Here is a 6,000-nt window from a genome sequence, read left to right on the forward strand (position 1 = left end):
AGAGAGGCGGGAGAGGAGGGAGAGGACAGAGAGGAGGAAGGGGACAGAGAGGAGGAAGGGACAGAGAGGAGGAAGGGACAGAGAGGAGGGAGAGGAGCGACTCAGCAACACAGTACAAGACGCACCCATCTGGGAGGAACAGTGTTACAGGAGAACTCAGGCGAAAACTTCAACAAGGTGACAACACAAAAGCCTGTCTGGTCCTCAGTCCTCACACACTGCTAGTGATGACAAGAGCCATCTCTATGAGCTGTAGTAGAAGTAATGACAAGAGCCATCTCTATGAGCTGTAGTAGAAGTGATGACAAGAGCCATCTCTATGAGCTGTAGTAGAAGTAATGACAAGAGCCATCTCTATGAGCTGGAGTAGAAGTGATGACAAGAGCCATCTCTATGAGCTGTAGTAGAAGTAATGACAAGAGCCATCTCTATGAGCTGTAGTAGAAGTCATGACAAGAGCCATCTCTATGAGCTGTAGTAGAAGTAATGACAAGAGCCATCTCTATGAGCTGTAGTAGAAGTAATGACAAGAGCCATCTCTATGAGCTGTAGTAGAAGTGATGACAAGAGCCATCTCTATGAGCTGTAGTAGAAGTAATGACAAGAGCCATCTCTATGAGCTGTAGTAGAAGTGATGACAAGAGCCATCTCTATGAGCTGGAGTAGAAGTCATGACAAGAGCCATCTCTATGAGCTGTAGTAGAAGTAATGACAAGAGCCATCTCTATGAGCTGTAGTAGAAGTGATGACAAGAGCCATCTCTATGAGCTGGAGTAGAAGTCATGACAAGAGCCATCTCTATGAGCTGTAGTAGAAGTCATGACAAGAGCCATATCTATGAGCTGTAGTAGAAGTCATGACTGGAGGTCTGCTGAAAGCAGCTACATTACCCGCTCCAATAGCAGTCCTCCATTCAGCCTGTAGATAATAACATTCAGTCTCATAACAAGGCAGGAGGGAGACAGAGGGAGAGAGAGGCTGGTTGGCTGCCTTCAATATTTACTAGCATTATTCTAGGTTTATTTCACAGTGCTCATGCGTGGCCAAGCAACAGATTGTCTTTCTGGCTGAGCTCTTACAGTCATAGCAACAAACGACACACTAACAGTGTCAGTGCAGTGGGAACTTACAACTGGGGGTTTATTGTGCACAGTAAGACTCCTGAAAATGGAAGACCATTTAATAGATAGAACTAACTTCTCTCACACTGAGGCAGATCTCTAAACAGAAACCTAAGTCCTAAAGACATGAGTCCTACACACCTCTTCTGAAGTGGTGAAGAGTCCTGTACACACACACACACACACACACACACACACACACTCACACGTCTCTTCTGAAGTGGTGAAGAGTCCTGTACACACACACACACACTCACACGTCTCTTCTGAAGAGTCCTGTACACACACACACACACACGTCTCTTCTGAAGTGGTGAAGAGTCCTGTACACACACACACACACACACACACACACACACACACACACACACACACACACACACACACACACACACACACACACACACACGTCTCTTCTGAAGAGGTGAAGAGTCCTGTACACACACACACACACACACACACGTCTCTTCTGAAGTGGTGAAGAGTCCTATATACACACACACACACACACACACACCTCTTCTGAAGTGGTGAAGAGTCCTATATACACACACACACACACACACCTCTTCTGAAGTGGTGAAGAGTCCTATATACACACACACACACACACACACACACACACACACCTCTTCTGAAGTGGTGAAGAGTCCTATATACACACACACACACACACACACACACACACCTCTTCTGAAGTGGTGAAGAGTCCTATATACACACACACACACACACACCTCTTCTGAAGTGGTGAAGAGTCCTATATACACACACACACACACACACACACACCTCTTCTGAAGTGGTGAAGAGTCCTATACACACACACACACACACACACACACACACCTCTTCTGAAGTGGTGAAGAGTCCTATATACAGCTGTGTGTGTGACATGCTTCCATGTTCCTGAACGTGTCACTTTACACGTCACATACAGCTGAAGTCGGAAGTTACACCTTAGCCAAATACATTTAAACTCAGTTTTTCACAATTCCTGACATTTAATTCTAGTAAAAATTCCCTGTCTTAGATCAGTTAGGATCACCACTTTATTTTAAGAATGTGAAATGTCAGAATAATAGTAGAGAGAATGATTTATTTCAGCTTTTATTTCTTTCATCACATTCCCAGTGGGTCAGAAGTTTACATACACTCAATTAGTATTTGGTAGCATTGCCTTTAAATTGTTTAACTTGGGTCAAACGTTTTGGGTAGCCTTCCACAAGCTTCCCACAATAAGTTGGGTGGATTTTGGCCCATTCCTGCTGACAGAGCTGGTGTAACCGAGTCAGGTTTGTAGGCCTCCTTGCTCGCACACGCTTTTTCAGTTCTGCCCACAAATTTTCTGTAGGATTGAGGTCAGGGCTTTGTGATGGCCACTGCCAATACCTTGACTTTGTTGTCCTTGAGCCATTTTGCCACAACTTTGGAAGTATGCTTGGGGTCATTGTCTAATTGGAAGACCCATTTGCAACCAAGCTTTAACTTCCTGACTGATGTCTTGAGATGTTGCTTCAATATAGCCACATAATTTTCCTGCCTCATGATGCCATTCATTTTGTTAAGTCCCCCAAGTCCCTCCTGCAGCAAAGCACCCCCACAACATGATGCTGCCGCCCCCATGCTTCACGGTTGGGATGGTGTTCTTTCAAGCCGAAGCCTTCCCCTTTTCCCTCCAAACATAACGATGGTCATTATGGCCAAACAGTTCTATTTTTGTTCCATCAGACCAGATGACATTTCTCCAAAAAGTACGATCTTTGTCCCCATGTGCAGATGCAAACTGTAGTCTGGCTTTTTAATGGCGGTTTTGGAGCAGTGGCTTCTTCCTTGCTGAGCGGCCTTTCAGGTTATGTCGATATCGGACTCGTTTTACTGTGGATATAGATACTTTTGTACCTGTTTCCTCCAGCATCTCCACAAGGTCCTTTGCTGTTGTTCTGGGATTGATTTGGCCCTTTCGCACCAAAGTACATTCATCTCTAGGAGACAGAACGCGTCTCCTTCCTGAGGGGTATGACGGCTGCGTGGTCCCATGGTGTTTATACTTGCGTACTATTGTTTGTACAGATGAACGTGGTACCTTCAGGCGTTTGGAAATTGCGCCCAAGGATGAAACAGAATTGTGGAGGTCTACAACTTTTTTTCTGAGGTCTTGGCTGATTTCTTTTGATTTTCCCACGATGTCATGCAAAGAGGCACTGAGTTTGAAGGTAGGCCTTGAATTACATCCACAGGTACACCCCCAATTGACTCAAATTACGTAAATTAGCCTATCAGAAGCTTCTAAAGCCATGAGATCATTTTCTGGAATTTTCCAAGCTGTTTAAAGGCACAGTCAACTTAGTGTATGTAAACTTCTGACCAACTGGAATTGTGATACAGTGAATTACAAATGAAATAATCTGTAAACAAATTGTTGGAAAAATGACTTGTGTCATGCAAAAAGTAGATGTCCTAACCGACTTGCCAAACTATAGTTTGTTAACAAGAAATGTGTGGAGTGGTTGAAAAACAAGTTTTAATGACTCCAACCTAGTGTATGTAAACTTCTGACTTCAACTGTACACACACACACACACACACACACACACATCTCTCCTGCAGTGATGAAGAGTCCTATAGGTCTCTCCTGAAGTGATGAAGTGTCCTATATGTTTCTCTTCTTAACAAGTGGAGGAGGTTATAATTAGAGATGTGGCAGTACCTTTCATGATTATCCTTGAGGGGATGTAAATAAAGCTGTAGTAGGCTTGGGCGGTATACAGATTTCCATACAGTCATACCGCTCTTCTGCCATCCCGGGATTTACACTATTACCAACATAGCACACAAGGGGGCGCTAAAAAGATAAGCCCACTGTGTCTCTGCTACCAGAATGCTAACAAAATTAGCACAAGTAATCGCAAAAAACACATAGTCAAATGCTAACGAGCGTACGCGAGCATAAACTAATTGCGAAGACAGGCAAATCCAGCTCATAAAGTTACACAAGCATAGCTAGTAGCTAGCGGATGTAAAGTTACACAAGCATAGCTAGTAGCTAGCGGATGTAAAGTTACACAAGCATAGCTAGTAGCTACCGGATGTAAAGTTACACAAGCATAGCTAGTAGCGAGCGGATGTAAAGTTACACAAGCATAGCTAGTAGCGAGCGGATGTAAAGTTACACAAGCATAGCTAGTAGCTAGCGGATGTAAAGTTACACAAGCATAGCTAGTAGCGAGCGGATGTAAAGTTACACAAGCATAGCTAGTAGCTACCGGATGTAAAGTTACACAAGCATAGCTAGTAGCTAGCGGATGTAAAGTTACACAAGCATAGCTAGTAGCTAGCGGATGTAAAGTTACACAAGCATAGCTAGTAGCTAGCGGATGTAAAGTTACACAAGCATAGCTAGTAGCGAGCGGATGTAAAGTTACACAAGCATAGCTAGTAGCTAGCGGATGTAAAGTTACACAAGCATAGCTAGTAGCTAGCGGATGTAAAGTTACACAAGCATAGCTAGTAGCGAGCGGATGTAAAGTTACACAAGCATAGCTAGTAGCGAGCGGATGTAAAGTTACACAAGCATAGCTAGTAGCTAGCGGATGTAAAGTTACACAAGCATAGCTAGTAGCTAGCGGATGTAAAGTTACACAAGCATAGCTAGTAGCGAGCAGATGTAAAGTTACACAAGCATAGCTAGTAGCTAGCGGATGTAAAGTTACACAAGCATAGCTAGTAGCGAGCGGATGTAAAGTTACACAAGCATAGCTAGTAGCTACCGGATGTAAAGTTACACAAGCATAGCTAGTAGCGAGCGGATGTAAAGTTACACAAGCATAGCTAGTAGCTAGCGGATGTAAAGTTACACAAGCATAGCTAGTAGCTAGCGGATGTAAAGTTACACAAGCATAGCTAGTAGCGAGCGGATGTAAAGTTACACAAGCATAGCTAGTAGCTAGCGGATGTAAAGTTACACAAGCATAGCTAGTAGCTAGCGGATGTAAAGTTACACAAGCATAGATAGTAGCTACCGGATGGAAAGTTACACAAGCATAGCTAGTAGCGAGCGGATGTAAAGTTACACAAGCATAGCTAGTAGCTAGCGGATGTAAAGTTACACAAGCATAGCTAGTAGCTACCGGATGTAAAGTTACACAAGCATAGCTAGTAGCTACCGTATGTCATTTTCGGTGAGTGTGGACATTTACAAGCAAAAGTGAATTTCTTTGCAAATGAACAAAGTTGTGACATGCTTTTCTGAAAGAAGAGCAGCATGTACACACGGAGCAGAGGGGAGAAGAACGGATGAGAAACAAAACTAGCAGGAAGCACAGGGACAAAATGGCAGCTGTTCAGATACCTCCTCCAGAGCTCTGTGACTTCTGGCAGAAAGCCATCAGAAGATATCTGATGGTAAAGATTTAGTAGTGAATTACATCCAAGTGTAACTTCATCACCTGATGTGCTGGACAACTGAGACTCAGCGATAAACACAGAACTCTACGGACTCACCAGCTCCATCTTTCTCCTGTTGTGCTTTTTGCAAAAACACCTGACTACTTTACCTGTTCTGGGGAACTAATGGAAAATAATGTGACAGGTGAAGAACGCCACCTGCTTTATCTCCTAACGCCTTGAACAAGTTGACTGTAGGTATTAACTTAATAAGCAGCTACAGATATTCACATTTATTAAAAAATAAAATAATTCACGGTATTGAAAAACTATCCTGTGGCGATTTACAAATACGGAATACCACCAAAGACTTTTTGATAATCTGAATGAGACTAACCTGGATAAATAAACCTGAGGTTGAATGACCATGAGCTCTCGCAGTACCTTCAGTCTTCTTTGTGTGTGTGTGTGTGTGTGTGTGTGTGTGTGTGTG

At 43.4% G+C, this 6,000-nt stretch overlaps 1 protein-coding gene across 2 annotated transcripts in view; it reads right to left on the reverse strand.

The window, feature by feature from the left end:
* Positions 1-6,000, reverse strand: part of cand1 (cullin-associated and neddylation-dissociated 1) — a 55,066-nt gene that overhangs the window by 22,175 nt on the left and 26,891 nt on the right. The gene's annotated exons all lie outside the window — the stretch shown is intronic.

This window comes from Salmo trutta, unplaced genomic scaffold (genome assembly GCF_901001165.1).
Source record: "Salmo trutta unplaced genomic scaffold, fSalTru1.1, whole genome shotgun sequence".
In the NCBI taxonomy this organism is placed as follows: Eukaryota; Metazoa; Chordata; class Actinopteri; order Salmoniformes; family Salmonidae; genus Salmo; species Salmo trutta.